Genomic DNA, 19,870 nt, shown 5'->3' on the forward strand with positions numbered 1-19,870 from the left:
AAGTATTTTCAGGGCAAGGGAACCCATCCTGGTTATTCTTAAATTATCCAAAACAGACATTTATCCAATTTATTTAGGAATCCTAGGACTTAAAGCTGCACCTCTGTGGCCAAGCAATCCAACATAGTCAAAGGTAAGGCCATTTATAACATATCCAACAATGGTCATCCAGCCTATTCTGGAGAACTCATAATTTTTTTGTTTGTTTGTTTTTTCCAGACGTCTCCACTGGCAATTGCTTCCATTCAATGGGTAGTCTGCCAGGTGCCGCTCTGTCGGACAAATGAGTACTGATAGCCACTACCAGGCATAGCTCCTTATTGCTTCTAGGATCAATTATAAACTCCTCTGACTTTTAAAGCTCATATCAGCTTGGACCCAATCTACCTTTCCAGGCTCATTACACATCATTCACCTTCATTCTATTATCTATCTATCTATCTATCTAATATTTACATTTACTCTATAGAGCAGCCATACTGGTCTTCTTCCTATTCCACATGCAGCATACAGCACTTGCCTTTGTGCCATTTTACTGGTCATCCCTCCATGCCTGAACAAGCTCCCTCCTCATCTTTGCCTTGTAGAATCTCTTACTTCCTTTAAGATTTAGCTCAGGCAAACCCTTTGACATCATCTCTCCTGATCCTCCCAATTGCTAGTATTCTTCCTCTAGGCTTGTACCGATAAATATTTAAAAATCAGCTTTTCCAAAATAAACCAATTTATTGTTTTTCACTCATTTCAGTCATGTCCAATTCTTTGTGACCCCATTTGGAGTTTTCTTAGCAAAGATACTAGAGTGGTTTTGCCATTTACTTCTCCAACTCATTTTTTACAGATGAGGAACTGAGGCAAACAGAGTTAAGTGACTTGCCTGGGGTCACACAGCCAGGAAGTGTCTGAGGCCAGATTTAAACTCTGGAAGATGAGTCTTGCTGACTTCAGGCCTGGCACTCTATCCATGATGCTACCTAGCTGCCTGTAAATGAACCAATACATTCTATATATATATATGTTATATGTTATATGTTATAATATAATATATAATACATAAATATATTTATCTTCAGTTCCAAATTCTGTCCCTCCTTCTGGCCCCTTCCCCACCACTGAGAAGACAAGAAATACAATACTCATTATACATACGAAGTCATGCAAAACTTATTTCCACATTAGCCATGTTTGAATAAAAAAAGCAAAAAAAAATAAAGGGGAAAAATGCTTTGATGTTGTCTCCTTCATTAGATTGTGAAGAAGGGGCTGTCTTTTGCCTTCCTTTGTATCCCCAGCCTTAGTACAGTGCCTGGCACATAGTATGTACTTAATAAATGCTTATTGACTGACTGAAATCTCCATTCCTTGTATTGCCTCATTAGCACAGTGGTGCAAGTTGTGGAACAGAAGGAGTATGATGATAGATAATGGATAAACATTGAAATTTATAAATGGCACAGAACTGGTTCTTGGCAGAGGAACAGTGATATCTCAGGCTCCTGTAGCTACTGCCTCCCACCTAGAAGGGATGAAATTTCAATTTCTGAAGGGTGAAGCCTCTATAATATCTAAGTTATTTTATAACAGGAAGTCAAATGCTAAGATGAAGAAAGCAAGGCCCAGAGCAGCTAAATTACCAAGCTCACACAGGCAACAAGAAGCAAAGTCAAGATCGAAATCCAGACTCTCATCCTGTGTCCAGTGCTCCTCCCGATACACCACACTGTCTTTATAAGACGTTTTCAAATCAGCCTACACCCCGTGTAAGGACATTTTAGGCATCCTATAACTATTTCTGATATTGCATCATTCCAAAGTTCATGCATGCACCATTGGAAAGCCTAGTGCTAAAAAGCAATGATGACGCACTCCTAGAGAACTAGCAGTCCAAATAGATTATTCAATGTCCCCCATTTATGAAGTATCTCTACACCTCTGCTCCCCCTATTTCCTTATTTAGGGATGCTCCTTTCCCCTTATTTACTTATTGAATTCTACCCATTCTTTGACTTCCAGCTCAGATGTTATCTCCTCAAGGACTTCTGTGATTCTCCCAAGTAGTGATGAGACTTAACTTTTGGGGGTCCTCCATGGCACCATTAAATATTTTTTTACATCCTTCTTGTGCCCTTATGTATTCTTTTTTTTTCCTTTGAGGAGGGAGGTGAGACAGTCAGGTTTGAGTGACTTGCCCAAGGCCACACAGCTAAAAAGTATCAAATGTCTGAGGCCAAATTTGAACTCAGGTCCTCCTGACTCCAAGGCTGGTGCTCTATTCACTGTGCCACCTAGCTGCCCCTTTGCCCTTACGTATTCTTTTGTATTTTTGTTGTATGTGTCATGTATTTTGCATATAGTAAGTACTTAAAATTCTTTTTCATCCATTTATCCATTCATTCATTCTTATCCCTCTGATGGAACGCAAATTCTGTGAAAGCCAAGGCTAAGTCATATCTAAACTATGTATCTTCCCAGCACCTAGCACAATTTTTGCCTAAATAAGTATTTAATAGGTGTTTAATTGAATTGAAATTAAGAAATCTTGAAATTGTACAATTTTGAGAGCCTTCATTTAAGAGACAGAAGAATACCAAATGCATGGGGGAAATCAGAAATATCATTATTATATTACATTACATTACATTATATCATATCATGTCATATCACATCATATTATATTATAATTATGTTATTATTGTCCTCCCCAGAGACATTACTACATACTGATCTGTATGCCTACTTTTTAATGCCTGCAAAATCTCTTAGAACAATCCATACATCTGTGGAAAGAAGAAAATATAAAAGCATTTATAAAGGGCCTACAGGGGGCTGCTAGGTGGCACAGTAGATTAAGTGCCAGGCCTGCAGTCAGCAAGACTCATCTTCCTGAGTTCAAAGCCAGCCTCAGACACTTGCTAGCTGTGTGCCCCTGGACAAGTCATTTACCCTGTTTGCCTCAGTTTCTTCATCTGTAAAATGACCTGGAGAAGGAAATAGCAAACCACTCCAACATCTTTGCCAAGGAAACCCCAATTGGGGTCACAAAGAGTTGCACACAACTGAAGGGGCCTACTACGTGCCACGCACTGTGCCAGTACTTTACAAATATTATCTCCTTTGATTCTTGCAACAACCCTGGGAGGTAGGTGCTATTATGACCCCCATTTTAGAATTGATGAAATTGAGGCAGACGGAGGTTGAAGGACTTGCCAAAGGACACATAGCTAATAAGTGTCTGAAGCAGGTTTGGAACTCACGTCTTCCTGACTCCAGATTGGGAGCCCTATCCTTTGCATCACCTAGCTACCCTCTATGGAGGGCATTCATGATGAAGAGATGAAAAAAGACTGGGTAGGTTTTCATAAATGATATTCTATATCAGACTCTGTCTTTAGAGTCACACAACTGACTGAAAGGTGCAAAGAATACAAGATTTCACTGTCCATCTTTGTGTCTTCAAATTCCAATGCATTTTGCTCTAACAAATCAAATTCCAAATGCCAATGCATTTTGTTCTAACAAATCAAATTCCAAATGCCAATGCATTTTGTTCTAACAAATCAAATTCTAAATGCCAAATGCAAATTTTCGAAAGGCATTTGATTTGTTAGAGCAAAATGCAACTATAAAGGCTCTCTTCTCACAAGGTATTTCCTGTGCATATGCACAGGAAATAAAATTAAATTAAAATTGTACAAGATGAGAAGACATAGATGAATTTGATTCTGCACCACAGAAGACAGTTTATTTCTTCATTGAGATCACAGATCTGTCGAAGTCAATGTATTGACCCAAACTGAGCTTGCAGTCCATTGAAACCCCAAGATCTTTTCTTATATGAACTTTTATCTAACTATGCCTCTTCCATCTTGTGTAGGTAATTAAAAAAAAAACTCATGTAGGACTTTACATTTATCCCTATTAAAATCTTCCTAGATTTAGCTCATCATTCTAACATTGAGATGTTGCATCAAGAATATAATAAATGAAACCTTCTTACCACCACAAAGAAAGGAAGGAAGGAAGGAAGGAAGGAAGGAAGGAAGGAAGGAAGGAAGGAAGAAAGGAAGAAAGGAAGGAAAGGAGGAAGGAGGGAAGGAAGGAAGGAAGGAAGAAAGGAAGGAAGGAAGAAAAGAAAAAATGAAAGAGACAGGGAGGTAGTGAGTGAGGAAGGAAGGAAGGGAGGAAGCAAAGACAAATGGCTGGCTTCTGAATCAGATTGGAGACCAAACAAGGCTTCTCCACAGAAGAGGAAGTAGACAGAGGTGGAATCCACTATAGGATTATGAGATTTAGAGCTAAAAGATCTTGAGACTTGATCTCTTCCAATCCAACATTTTACAAATATGGAAACTGCAGCCAAGAGACGAGAAATGAATTGCCCATCACAGTCTTTCCAGTTACCATCTCTCTTCTATTGTTCAAATGAGAATTAAAGTTTTGTCCTAAATCCAGACTCTGTCCTTCACTCTACACCTCACATTTTATATACAGCTAAAATCTTGCTAAAGTGAGTATCGACAGAAAACTTAAGAAGGAAAAGAAATCATAAAACGTCAATGTGACTCTTGAGGAGCCAGGACATGAGAGAGGGAAAGAGGATGTCCCTCTACTTTGCCTTAGTGATGTCTTAGTGCTTGTGTGTATAAATGTCTCAGATCTTCTTAAATACCTGAGATGAGAGGTCCATAGCGGCCCCTGGATTTGTACTTAAGATAGAATTAAAACTTTGTGTTCAGTCGTGTCTGACTCCTTGTGAACCCATTTGGAGTTTGTTTGTTTGTTTGTTTTGGCAAAAAGACTAGAGTGATTTGCCATTTCCTTTTATAGATGAGGAAAGTGAAGCAAACGGGGTTTGAATGACTTGCCCAGGTGAGACAGCTAGGCTGAGGCTGGATTTGACCTCAGGACTTCCTGACTGCAGCACCCATGCTCTACCGACAGCACCACCTAGCATTGCAATCCTACGTGTCGGTAGGTTGCTTGCCAGGAACCGTACCTGGATACAAATTATGGTGTAGTGCTGCCATCTATTGACCATAAAAAGAACTGCTTTGGGCCATTTCAGTCCTGTTTCCTCCGCAGAATTCAGGTGACCCAGGTGGCTCAGAATTCAAACTCCAGTTTGGCCATTAGCCAGTTTGGTTTTTCATTAGAATGTGTTAGAGATGTGAAGAAGGAAGAAAAGGAGAGAGAGTAGGAAGAGAAGAAGGAAAAGAAGGAGAAGAAAGAGAAAAGATGCTTACAACTGTCATATCTCAGTAGTTTAATGGATGAAATACTAGCCTTGAGTTTGCAAGATCTGGAGTGGAATCCTGCCTCAGATACTTGGCAGATCCCTTAATTTCTATCCTCAATTTCTTCATCTATAAAATGGGGATAATGATCACACCTACCCAAAGAATAGTCATCATATGAAATAAAATCATGCAAAGCACTTTACAAACCTTCAAGTGCCATCTAACTGTTAGCTACTACCATTATTATTTATTCAATCATCCCCTTCCTCTTTCTAATCTCAATCCACTGTCTCCTTCTCTGTTGCCGATAAACATGACCATATGGGAAACATCCTAAAAAAATAAAAAAACAAAACTGCTTTCATTTGTCCCTATTATCATCCTATATCTCTCATGTCTTCTTCAGCCAAACTACTAGAAAAAACTTGGCTACACTCTGCTTCCATTTTCTCCTGTGCCACCTACTTTTCACCCTATTGAGACCTGATTTCCACTAGGAATTCTATTCCCTACCATCAAATTGAAATCAACCTGTCCATGGTCACCAGTGTTCTCTTCATTCCTAAAACCAAAGGACTTTTCCCAGTCTTTAACCTTCTGTACTTCTCTGTGGTTTTTGGTACTAATGGACAATCTCTCCTAAATCCTGTCTCTTTCTTTCGTCCTCATAATACAGTTTTCTCCTGGGTATCTACCTACCTGTTACCCTAATTCCCTTTGGTGGATGCTTATCCGTGTGCCAACTGCTATACATGGGTGTACCCAATAGCTCTGTCTTGGACCCTCTTCCATTATCTTTACAATTCCCTTGGGTTCATCTATCATCTCTATGCAGATGAATCCCAAATCTACCTGTATCCAGCCTTTCTCTTCCTGACTCTTCCTCAGAAAGAGGCAGTCACTTTAGTTCTTACTGAAGTCATTTTCCATGACTGTTAACCTCTCTCCGTTGCCTGTTATATAATGTTAATGTGCTAGCTAGATTGTCCTTGATTTGATCTTGACTTTGTTGCTGGTTTTCACCGCTCTTTGTCGGCTTTTGACCCCTCAGTTAATGCATGTGTTCTTGAACCTGAGACTTAGGAACATTCCCTTGAGGTGCTCTTCTCCCTCTCCTAAATTGAAATTCCTCTGAATTATAGCTTTGTGTTGTCCTCTGGCTTTCAGGAATCTAATCAGATCCAGACATGAACCTCTTTCCTATGCCAAGCAAGAGATTCCAGGCACTTTTCATTCTTTTTGTTGCTATTATTCTGTCATTTCAGTCAAATCCAACTCTTCATGACCCGATTTGGAGTTTTCTTGGCAAAGATACTGGAGTCTCTCTCTCTCTCTCTCTCTCTCTCTCTCTCTCTCTCTCTCTCTCTCTCTTTCTCTCTCTCTCTCAACAGATGAGGAAACTGAATCAAGCAGGGTTAAATGACTTGCCCACACAACTAATAAGAATCTGAGATCACATTTGAACTCAGGTCTTTCTGACTCCAGGCCCAGCACTCTATCCACTGAGCCATCTAGCCGTCCTTTCAACCTGTTAGCTGTCTCTTTGACAATTCAGGCACCTGCTTTGCAACTAACTTTGTCTGCTTCCCAACTGCCCTCCAGTGATCACTTTTAGGATCCGTCCTTGTGGTTGGTAGTGATGGTGGTAGCCTTTTGTTCTTCAAGAGGATGGTGCTGTCTTGTCTTTCGCATGAATTGAATTTAAGTGAGGCAGAGTTGTGTAAAGTCACCAGCCTCACTCTCTCCTCCAGAGTTACTGACTGTACTCTACCCTGGATGCTAAGCACTTGCCTGGCACTGGCAGCTGTTCTGCCTCAGTATCACCTTTTGTTTGGGCACTGGGTCTGGTTTTGTCCATCATACTTAAGAAAATATTTGAAGCTATGAGTGACTTGAGAATTCTGATCCATGTAGTGATCAAACACGATTCCACAGTGCTGATGATGAAATGTGCTACCCAACTTCCTTCCACAAGTGAAGGATTCAGGGTATAGATTGACCCATATATTTTCCTAGACTGGGCCAAAGTGTAGCTTTGTTTTGCTTGACTATGCATATTTGTTACAATGGGTTTGTTTTTCTTATTTTTTCAAGGGGTGAATGGGAGGTGAGAGACATAGAAATAATTTTTTGGTTAATTAAAAAAATAAAGGGGCAGCTAGGTGGCATAGTGAGTACAGTACCGGCCCTGGAGTCAGGAGGACCTGAGTTCAAATCCGGCCTCAGACATTGACATACTTACTAGCTATGTGACCCTGGGCAAGTCACTTAACCCCAATTGCCCTGCCTTCCCCCCTGCAAAAATAAAATAAAATAAAATTTAAAATTTAAACTTTTTTTTTTGAAAGAAAAGATGTAAGGAAACTGGAAAGGTTTCCAAGTAACATAAATGGAATGGAAAATAGGTATTGGGGGAAAGAATTTCAAGGATTGGATCATTTAACCCAGAGAAGTCCATGTGGTAGCTTGTTGGCTGTCCAAAACTACATGAAAGGTTTCTATGCAGGGTATGTTTGTTGAATGTTTTCCAGTCCTATGGAAGACTGAACAAGAAGAAATAGATTTGAAGGTGGGGGGAGTCCGTTGGAACATAGCTGTAGGTCAGGGAGACATGGGGCAAAGAGGATTTGGTTTGAATTCCAAGACCTCCCTTGGAATCTTGGTTCTGCTACCAATCACAGCTGGTGGTCCCGCAGATAGAGCACAGGAAGTCAGGAGTCAGGAAGACGTCTGCTTCAGACATTTACTAGCTGAGTGACCCTGGACAAGTTACTCTGCCTACCTCAGTTTCCTCAGTTGTAAAAAGGGGATCGTAATAACACTTTCCTTCCAGGGCTGATGTGAGGATCAAAATGAATCAACTTTTGCAAAGCACCTAGCACAAAGAAGGCACTTAATAAATGCATGTTCTCTTCCCCTTTCCCTATCTCTCCTTGAGCAAAACACTTCACCTTTCTGGGTCTCCTTTTCCTCATCTGTGATTTGTGGAGGTTGGACTACATGACCTTTGAGGTCATCTAAGCTCTGCATTTATGATCTCTTTCGTGAGCTCTAGTCCCATGTCTCCAGCTGCCTGCTGGACATCTTTAGCTAGATGTTCTATTGGCATCTCAAACTCAATACGTCTAGAATAGACCTCATACTTTCCCCCCAAACCTAACTTTTCTTCCTTTCTATCCTATTTCTGTTGAGGGCGCCATAACCCTTCTGGTGACTCAGGTTCACAACCTAGGAATCATCTTTCTCTCTTCACTCTCTCTCAATCCCCCACCCCCACCCCCAAATCCCTTCACTTGACAAATCTTGTTGACTCTCCCTTTCTCAAATATACTTCTCTTTATGACTACCACTCTAGTTCAAGCCCTCATCAGGTTTTGGATAGATTATGGTAACAGCCTCCTAATTGGTCTCCCTGCCTCCAGTACCTCATCCCTTCACCATTCCATCCTCCACACAGTTGCCAAATTGACATTCCTCAAACATGGATCTAACCTCATCATCTCTCTGCACAAGAAACTTCAGTAGCTCCCCAGTGACTCTAGGATACAATGTAAACTTCTGTTTGGCATTTAAAGGCCTTAGCAATGAAGCTCTGATTTGTATTTCTAGGCTGATAGCACATTCCTCTCCCTTAAGCACTCTACATTCCAGCCAAACTAAAGTGCTTGTTACTCCCAAAACAAGACCTTGTATCTCCTCCCTCCCCATCCCTGAGGCGCCCGCCCGCCCCCCCCCCCCCCCCACCTTTGCATATACTCTCCCATGCCTGGAATGCTCTCCATCCTCAGCTAGGATTCTTGGAACACTTAACTCTCTTCAACGGCCTCTTCTTTCTTGTTCCTCCCCCTCCCCTGCTGCCCCAGTTGTTACACCAATAGTTTTACACCAACATTTTTTTGGTCTTTATTTTATGCTTCCTTTGTTATGTGTCTGTTGTTTGCCCCTGGTAGAATGATGGTGGGGACTATATTCATTTTGTCTAACACAGTAACTGGCACATAGTGGTTACTTTAAAAATGTTGAATTGAATCAAATTGAATATAATTGGCTTCTGTGTTTACTCCGGTGTGTAGCATGCCCCCTTCTCTGCACAGAATATGTCATAGGATTGTAATTTTAGACCTGAAATGGACTTAAGAGCTAGCTGAATACCTTCATTTTATAAATAAAGATACAGAAGAAATGACTTGTCCACAGGTAGATTGTTACTAAGTAGGAGATTCAGGACTTGAACCCAGTTTTCTGACACCAAATCCAGTGCTCTTCGATCTGCACCAAGGCCTCCTACAAAGTACTTAATAAATTAATTGTTTAATTTTTTTTTTTATTTTTCTCTTTTCTATTTTATTTGTAAATTTTTAATTTTTAAATTTAAATACAAAATGAGAAAATAAAAAATTGTCATGTACATGGCAGATCATAAGAGAGGATTCAATATAAAACAACACATTTCCATTTCAAGAAAACCTGTATAATAAATTCCACATGTTGTTTTCAAAGCTGCCCAGGTTTCCTTTGCTTCATTGTTGGTTTTCTTTTGTTCTCTGCTGCGTACTTTTTACTTTATTTTTTTCCCTTTCCCTCCCCCACTACCCTAAAGAAGGGTACAATTAAACATGGGTATATATATGTACATAGATATCTATAAATATACACACATATACATACACACTCACACACATACATGTAAGATCATACTAGGCTTATTTTCTCCTAGGTCTTTCCATGTTTTTTTTTTTAAATTTAAATTTATTTATTTAATTAACATATTTAGTTTTCAGCATTGATTTTCACAATAGTTTGAATTACAAATTTTCTCCCCATTTCTACCCTCCCACCCACTCCAAGATGGCATATATTCTGGTTGCCCTGTTCCCCAGTCCGCCCTCCCCTCTATCACCCCCCTCCCCTCTCATCCCCTTTTCCCTTCCTTTCTTGTAGGGCAAGATAAATTTCTACGCCCCATTGCCTGTGTATCTTATTTTTTAGTTGCATGCAAAAACTTTTTTTTTTGTTTTTGAACATCTGATTTTAAACCTTTGAGTTCCAAATTCTCTCCCCTCTTCCCTTCCCACCCACCCTCCCTAAGAAGTCGAGCAATTCAACCTAGGCCACATGTGTATCATTATGTATAACCCTTCCACACTACTCATGTTGTGAAAGGCTAACTACATTTTGCTCCTTCCCAACCCATCCCGCTTTATTGAATTTTCTCCCTTGACCCTGTCCCCTTTCCAAAGTGTTTGTTTTTGATTACCTCCAACCCCATCTGCCCTCCCCTCCATCATCCCCCCACCTTTTATTTTTTTTTTATCTTCCTCCCTCTTCTATCCTGTGGGGTAAGATACCCAACTGAGTATGTATGGTATTCCCTCCTCAGGCCAAATCTGATGAGCGCAAGGTTCACTCATTCCCCCCTCACCTGCCCTCTCCCCTCCTCCCACAGAACTGCTTTTTCTTGCCACCTTTATGCGAGATAATCCACCCCATTCTATCTCTCCCTACCTCCCTCTCTCAGTATGTTGCTCTCTCATCCCTTAATTTCATTTTATTTCTTTTAGATATCTTCCCTTCATCTTCAACTCACCCTGTGTCACACATATATATACACATAGATATATACATACATACACATTCACTTATATATATACATAAACATATATATATATATATATATATATATATATATATATATATATATGCATATTCCCTTCAGCTACCCTAATACTGAGGTCTCATGAATCATACATGTCCTCTTTCCATGTAGGAATGTAAACAAAACAGTTCAACTTTAGTAAGTCCCTTGCAATTTCTGTTTCTTGATTACCTTTTCATGCTTCTCTTGATTCTTATGTTTGAAAGTCAAATTTTCTATTCAGTTCTGGTCTTTTCACTGAGAAAGCTTGAAAGTCCTCTATTTTATTGAAAATCAATATTTTGCCTTGGAGTATGATACTCAGTTTTGCTGGGTAGGTGATTCTAGGTTTTAATCCTAGCTCCATTGACCTCCGGAATATCGCATTCCAAGCCCTTCGATCTCTTAATGTAGAAGCTGCCAGATCCTGGGTTATTCTGATTGGGTTTCCACAATACTCAAATTGTTTCTTTCTGGCTGCTTGTAGTATTTTCTCCTTGATCTGGGAGCTCTGGAATTTGGCGACAATATTCCTAGGAGATTTCTTTTTGGGATCTATTTGAGGAGGCGATCAATGGATTCTTTCAATTTCTATTTTGCCCCGTGGCTCTAGAATATCAGGGCAGTTCTCCTTGATAATTTCTTGAAAGATGATATCTAGGCTCTTTTTTTGATCATGGCTTTCAGGTAGTCCAATAATTTTTAAATTATCTCTCCTGGATCTATTTTCCAGGTCAGTGGTTTTTCCAATGAGATATTTTACATTGTCTTCCATTTTTTCCTTCCTTTGGTTCTGTTTTATAATATCCTGATTTCTCATAAAGTCACTAGCTTCCACTTGCTCCAATCTAATTTTTAAAGTAGTATTTTCTTCAGTGGTCTTTTGGACCTCCTTTGGAAAGCAGGGACCAGCTTGAGCTCCCTGCCGAGCCCCTCCAAAAACCTATAAAAAATGGCTCTGAACCAATTCTAGAACGGCAGAACCCACAGAACAGCAGAGGGAAGCAGGGCTCCAGTTCAGGACAGCCTGGATGGTCTCTGGGTGAGGTCTATCCCACACGGAGCTCGGAGCTGGGAGCTGGGAGCTGGGAACGGAGGGGAGCAGAGCCCAGCCTGAGCGGCGTGGACCATCCAGACCAGAACCCGGGCGGAGGGGGCCCTAGTGAGCTGCGGCAGTTACGAGACTTCTCAACCCACAAACACCAAAGACAGCGGAGAAGGTTAGTGGGAAAAGCTGCAGGAGTGGAAGGAGTTCGTGGTTCGGCTTCCAGCCCTGGGGGCAGCGGAGGTGGGGCAGCTACAGCTGTTGTTACTTCTGGCTCCAGGCCCACCTGGTGGGAGGAATTAAGTGGCAGATCAGAGCAGGGGTGCACAGCCTGCCGAAGATCTAAGCCCAGTTCGGGCTGGGGGTTCTTGGGGAAGGAGCAGTGCCGGTGTGGCAGAGCTGGCACCTCCCCCCCAAACGTGGAACGTAGAACTCGTTAGTCTACAAGCAGTCATACCCCACTGAAAAACTCAAGGGTCAAGTTAGTTGGTTGGGAATATGGCCAGGCAGCGAAAGCACACCCAGATTCAGTCTCAGACTTTGGATTCTTTCTTTGGTGACAAAGACCAAAACACGCAGCCTAAAGAAGACAACAAAGTCATAGAGCCTACACCAAAAGCCTCCAAGAAAAACATGAACTGGTCCCAGGCCATGGAAGAGCTCAAAAAGGATTTGGAAAAGCAAGTTAGAGAAGTAGAGGAAAAATTGGGAAGAGAAATGAGAAGGATGCAAGAAAACCATGAAAAACAAGTCAATGACTTGCTAAAGGAGACCCAAAAAAATACTGGAAAATACACTGAAGAAAACAACACCTTAAAAAATAGACTAACTCAAATGGCAAAAGAGCTCCAAAAAGCCAATGAGGAGAAGAATGCCTTGAAAGGCAGAATTAGCCAAATGGAATTGTTTAATTTTTTAAAAACAAATATCCTGTAGAAGAAACATAGTGGAGTGGACAGAGAGCTGGCCTTGAAGCCAGAAAGTCCTGGGTTCCAATCCTGCTTCTGAGATGGGCTGGCTGTGTGACCCTGGGCAAGTCCCTTAATCTCTCAGTGATCTGGGCAATTCTCTTAAGACTCTAAGTTGCAGAGAAAGCACATACTTGCATTAGAGGAGGGAGTTTCCTCTCATGGGAGTTCCCCATACCAATAAATCATAGAGCCAGCTCCTACCCTTCTCCTGGAGGACAAGGCTCTCACTCAGGGCTGTCCAACCTTAGGTTTTTGTTGAAACAATAGACAATATATTTTGACTTGCCATTTTAGTGAGAGCTCTGTGATAGCTCAGCTTCGTTTACTAAAGCATTTATATAAATTTCTGTGCTTGTAGGCAGGCCTCATAAATTGCACTGCAGGCTGCGCCTGAGGGTCGCATTTTGGACAGCTCTGCTCTAACTCATAAACATGGATCTAACCTCATCATGTCCCTGCACAAGAAACTTCAGTAGCTCCCCAGTGACTCTAAGATACCATGCAAACACATTGTACACACAAAACTCATAGCTCCTGAGGGCCAGAAGGACACACACCCATAGAAGTAAGATGCAGTGTGTATAACCTGAATGTAACCAGCCTTGGATTTTAATCAGGAGAATTGGGTTTGAATAACAGATCTGCTGCTTAGTGTGACCTTAGATAAGTCATTTCCCAGGCTAGGTCTCAGTTTCTTCATTTGTCAAAGAGAGAGTTGGAATAGAAAACCTCTATGTTTCCTCCCAATTTTAAATCTATGACCTTGTGATTCTTCCATCTCTAAATCCTATGAAATCCTCATATCTAGGCCCTCTAGACAGAATCAGGGTTGGATCTTCATCATCTTCCTTGGCCTCAATAATAACTTAGTAGAATGCAAGTTCCTAGGGGAAAGAGGTTATTCTTTTTCCTCCCTCACTCCCAATCCCCAGCACCACGCACAGTATCTTTAACATAGTAGGCCCTCAGTCAATGTTGGTTGAATTGACTGATGCTTAAGAGGCTTCCTAAGCACTTACTTTGTAACAATCCTGTGAGATAAGAAATACAAGTATAGTTATCCCCATTTTACAGATGAGAAAGCCAAGGTTTACAGAGTATAAGTAACAGAGCTAATAAGTATCAGAGCCTAGATTCCCAGGTCCAGCCCCAGCACCCTTCTCACTGTCTCAGCTGTCTCCCTGCTGACCAAGACTTGTCAGCACCCCAGAACTGGGAGATAAATCTAATATGGCCCCTTTTTGTAGTCAGTCAAAAGATGTATGTGAGTCAAAAGTATATGTGGAGCAGATTGTGGGGGCAAAGAAGAGTCTGTATCAGCATATTTCATTTTTTTGACCTTTAAACGGCAAAGAGCTGTTTCAATCTGAAACGGGGCTGCTGGGTGATTTCAATCTCAACGGTTACATTACAGATGTTCAGATAAGCCTGAACACCTCCATGCTGTCCCCTTTCAATCAAGAAAAAACACCTTTGGAAAGCCTCTCCTGGAGGCTCAAAATTGATGACGTGGAATTCCAAGAGGTTGGATCTCTCCTTTGAGATCCATACTACAGATTTTATTTTTCCATGCGAGAGATTAGGGAGGGTTACTACTTATTGTTTAAAAACTCTCTCCTCAAAACTGGTCTATCCAGCACAAGGTGAAGGGATGAAGTGAGGAATTACTCAGTTCTATTAGTCTTTACTGACTATGAGTCCAGTCTAGAAAATTTACTCTGGGGCCTGAGCTTTGCAGACTCAGCCACGTAATTATATTCAGTGAGTAAGTAGAGGAATCGTCCATTATCCTTATAATGCTGTGCTATATGCTTATAAACCTGTATTGTGCCCAAATATGAAGGCAAGGAATTTGAGGCCAGAAGACCTGTGTTCAAATCAGCTTGGTACTTACAATCTGTATGATATTAGGGAAGTTGTATGCCTTTCTGAGCCTCCGTTTCTTCATTTGTGAAACATAGGGGTTGTATTGGATGATCTCTAAGGTACCTTCTAGCACTAAATCTGATGAACTTTTGGGACAGAATTATCCGTATTGTCTACGTAGACTAAATTAAATGGGTTACTGCTGGTCACTCACTTTTTATTTTTCTGTCTTGTTGGCATGAATCAGGAGCTAACCATTCCATGGACGAATTTATATCAGCAGCCCTGGCTTATCTCCCAGCTACCTACTATGTAAGGAGATAAGTGACCTACCTTTGAGGGAAGCATTTTTCCTAGTGGAATTTATGGTTCAGTGCATGGAACAATGAATTGGGAATCAGATCTCAATGCCTTACAACTTAATGTGGCATATACACCCTGTCCCTGAGCAGTAGTTGAGAGCAGGGCCAGCCTAACTGGTTGCCTATGTGGTGTGATTTCAGAGATATCATAAAGATCGCCCTTGCACTCTGTCCTGCATGGATTCTCTCTCACTGACTAGAAACACTTTACAACTAAGGCCGGAGAGTTCACCCTAAGAGTTTCATTCCTTCATTCAAGGTTTTCATTACCATGAAATTCCCCATGAGAACCCCCTGGGAAGAGTAATACTTTCAGTGTGAACAAATCTGTCTGGGTCGTTGTTAAAAGCAGATTTTGATGGAGGAAAAGAACAGGTATTTATTAAGTACCTACTATGTGCCAGGCAGGCACTGTGGTAAGCCTTTACAACTAGTATTTCATTTGATAGAGGTTAAAAGGAAGTGAGGCAGCTAGGTATATTGTTTTAATTGTTCACTGACATATCTTTGTGGGCAGCTAGGTGTACAGTGGATAGAGTGTCAGGCCTGAAGTCAGGAAGGTAAGTCTTCCTGAGTTTAAACATGGCCTCAGACATTTACTAGCTGTGTGACCCTGGGCAAATCACTTAACCCTATTTGCCTCAGTGTCTTCATCTGGGAAAATGAGCCAAAGAAGGAAATGTCAAACCATTCCAACATCTTTTCCAAGAAAACCCCATATGGAGATACAAGGAATAGAACAACTGCATACACCAACAACAAGAAATAAGTACAACTAGACACCTGAGTTGGGGGTGGGGAGGGTACAGCCAAAGACAGAAAAGGGTTCTGAAGGTAGAGATCGAGAATGCTGAAGGCAAAAGTCATATAATAACTCAGTTTGCAAAGCGCTTTTTTCACAATAACCCAATGAGCCATAAAGTACAAATGAGGCAGTATGATGTAGGATTTTTATTTGTTTAACTTTTCTTTATATTTTCAATGCTAAATAATGCTGGCATACAGTAAGCACTTAATAAATGCTCATTTCTGCTTAAGTAACTGCCTGATAAAGTGGATAGAATGCTGAGCTTCGATTCAGAAAGACCTGGGCTCAAATTTACTATTGTCACCCACCTACTTTATGATGCTGGGCAAATAAATCACTTAACCTATTTCAGTCTGTTTCCTTTCTATAAAATTTGGATAATCATAGGTTCATAAATAGGGTTGGTGTGAGGGTACGATGAGAGAAAATGTATCAAATACTTTGCAAACCTAAAAGACAATATGTATGTGAATGGTCAGTATTAATATTACTGCCACTTTATAGATGAAGAAATTGTGGTTCAGAGAGGTTGTGACTTAGCCAAGGTCACAATTGAATATCGGAGGCAGAATTCGAACCCAGTTCTCCTGATTCCAAGATTCTTCCAGTACACCATGATGCCTGTCATACTTCATAAGTTTAAACTAATGAACATTAGACTCTTTAAGAAACTGAATTAATTTTTGTTGGCTACTGAAGTCCTATTCCATATTCTTTTTTCCCCCATATTCTTACTTCAATTTTTAAGTATAGCAAAACACACACTTGTATTTTGTTCATATAAGTCCTGACTGTAATGCTTGCTACCTATGTGACCTTGAGCAAATCACTGAACTTTTCTGGGACTTATTCCTCATCTGAAAAATGGGGGTGGGAGGGGAGAGAGCAGACCAGATATCCTCTCAAGTTCCTTTTTCCTCTGTTGCCATTAACATGTGCGTTATATGAATGTGCTTATAAAGCCCACTACATGTTTCAAATTCCTTTTGATGCTGAGAACACTTAGAGCTGGCTACCCAATTAGTCATCCACTGCAAGGTATGCTGGGGTTTTCCATTCTGCCTTTCTCAGACTTGATTCACGGTACCTTTTGGTCAGCTGATTTCTGTTCCATTGTGAACACTCTAGTGTGTATGGCTCTATGAGGCATGGGGGACACTCTAGGTCAAGTCAACAAGAATGTCTTAAGTACTTACTCCCTGCCAGACACTGTGCTAAGCACCAGAACACAGAAAAACTACTTTCTAGTCTTCAAGGGTCTATCAAAGCTTGCAAAGCAAGCACTGCACAGATGCCTGTAAATGGCAGAGTTGATAGATTGCTGGGCTTGGAATCAGGAAGGCCTGGGTTTGAATCCCACCTCAGACACTTCCTGGCTGTGAAACCCTGGGCAAGTCTCTTAACCTCTTTTGGCCTTTGTTCCCTCATTTATAAAATGGAGATAAAATACCTTCTTCACAGGATTGTTTTGAAGATAAAACACCCCCATACACATACATAGACACATGCACACATACACACACACATGCATACACACACATGCAGTCACACACATGCATGCATGCATGCACTCACACACACATGTGCGCGCACACACACTTTTTCAGATGAAGAAACTGAGTCCCAGAAAAGTTAAGTGATTTGCTCAAGGTCACATAGGTAGCAAGCAGTAGAGTCAGGATTTATATGAACAAAATACACGTATGTGTTTTGATATTCTCAGAAACTGAAGTAAAAATATGGAATAGGACTTCAGTAGCCATAAAAACTAATTCAGTTTCTTAAAGAGTCTAATGTTAGTTCCAACTTAGTTGAAACTTGTGAAGTATGCTATACTGGAAAAAGAGGTGGACTTGGAGTCAAGCAAATTCTGCCTGACATTCACTTTGAAAAACTGGCTAAGTCACAACCTCTCTGAACCACAATTTCTTCATCTTGCAGACCTTAAAGTGCTATATGAATGCTAGGTACTTTATTATTTCTCTCCCCAATTCCTTGCATTTGCATTCAAGTGGCGCAGGGGACTGTCACATTTTAATAGACGATTTCCTAATTTTCTTTTCAGCCAATGACATACCCTGCACTTACAGGGACATGGTAGAGCTCACCTGTCTCAAGATAAGAGGAAAGTATTCCATCCATCCATTCATTTCATTTTCTGAATGTGCAAATCAACTATCATCCTTGGTCTCTTAGTGATGGTTCCCATTACCCCCACCTTATATTATATTATATATTAGTATTACATATTTGTAAACATCATAGTGATGAGGGTTTGGGGTGAGAGGTGCTCGACACCCCAAAGTAACGACACGCTGGGTCCTGCCGAAAGAATTCGACTCAAGCTTTCTCAGCCAAGGGAAAGGACAAAGTTTATTAAGAGAGCCAAATAAGCCTGCCCCGAGAGATCCCACCCCTTGCGATGCCTGTAAGGAAAGAGGGCCAGACCCATCTGAGCTAGATTGGTTCTGACCACCTTCATGGAGGCAAGATGGAGATTATATACACAAAGGTTGTGGGAGGGATTGAGGGGTGGTCTGGGGTGACCAGAAGAGGGGTCTAGGGAGGGACTTAAGGATGAGGTCAGACTCCAGGGTGGGGAAAATAGCTGAAGGCTATATGGAAATGACAGACAATAAAGGGCTAGGGTAACAGAGCTAGGGTATAGATATTTTGATCAGGATTAAGGATGGGAAACAGGATTAAGGGTGGGAAACAGCTGGACAATAGAGGTCGAGTGGGAAGATTCAAGGAGAATTCAAGGGCTCAAGGGGTTCCCAGAGACTGTGCCCTCATCAATAGCTTTTGTTTTTATTTATATTATTTTTAATTTGTGGAATAAAACAAGCAACTCCAGTACATAGTATAATTTTTAAAAAGATGATTGCATATGAAACTGCAAATCTATTATGCACAACTTGTTATTGCTTTTAAATATATAATAAAGTTATCACATAAATTTCTTTTTTTTCCTTTTTTTCTTCTTTTTTCTTTTTTCTCCCTCCCTAGAGATGGCTACCATTAGACACAAATAGGTATATATGTACAATTATTCTACACATACTTCTATTTATCAGTTCTTTCTCTGATTAGTAATATTATTAATATAGTATATTACCCCTGATGAGGGCACAGTCTCTGGGAACCCCTTGAACCCTTGAACTCTCCTTGAATCTTCCCACTTGATCTGGCCTTGGCCTAAGGCTATAACCATTAGGCCCAAATGCCTACCTTGATCCTCCCACTCGACCTGGCCTTGGCCTGAGGCTATAACCATTAGGCCCAAATGCCTACCTTGCCCAGCCCTCAATTGTCCAGCTGTTTCCCACCCTTAATCCTGTTTCCCATCCTTAATCCTGATCAAAATATCTATACCCTAGCTCTGTTACCCTAGCCCTTTATTGTCTGTCATTTCCATGTAGCCTTCAGCTATTTCCCACCCTGGAGTCTGACCTCATCCCAGTCCCTTCAAGCTCCTCCTTAGACTCCTCCTCAAGTCCCTCCCTAGACCCCTCTTCTGGTCACCCCAGACCACCCCTCAATCCCTCCCACAATCTTTGTGTATATAATCTCAATCTTGCCTCCATGAAGGGGGTCAGATCCAATCTAGCTCAGATTGATCTGGCCCGCTTTCCTTACCAGCGTCACAAGGGGTGGGGTCTCTTGGGGCAGGCCTTTTCCCTTGGCTGAGAAAGCTTGAGTCGAATTCTTTCGGCAGGACCTGGTGTGTCGGTACTTTGGGGTGTCGAGCACCCCTCATCCCAAACCCTCTTCACCCCCACATCTTTTCTTTCGCATTCTCAAGGGAAAATGTGAAAATTCAAGATGTCTGCATACAACAAGGATTTCTTCCCAAACCCCTACACTGGTAGAGAAAGAGTGCTTTAGTCCGTTTTATAAAATCATACTCTCATGGACAAGAGAGTTAATATAGTTCCCAAAAGTT

General features: G+C 41.1%; 1 pseudogene; it reads left to right on the forward strand.

Moving 5' to 3' along the window:
• LOC118829878 overlaps window positions 1-19,870 on the forward strand; it is a 120,607-nt pseudogene that overhangs the window by 14,687 nt on the left and 86,050 nt on the right.

The sequence above is a fragment of the Trichosurus vulpecula genome, chromosome 8, assembly GCF_011100635.1.
Source record: "Trichosurus vulpecula isolate mTriVul1 chromosome 8, mTriVul1.pri, whole genome shotgun sequence".
Lineage (NCBI taxonomy): Eukaryota > Metazoa > Chordata > Mammalia > Diprotodontia > Phalangeridae > Trichosurus > Trichosurus vulpecula.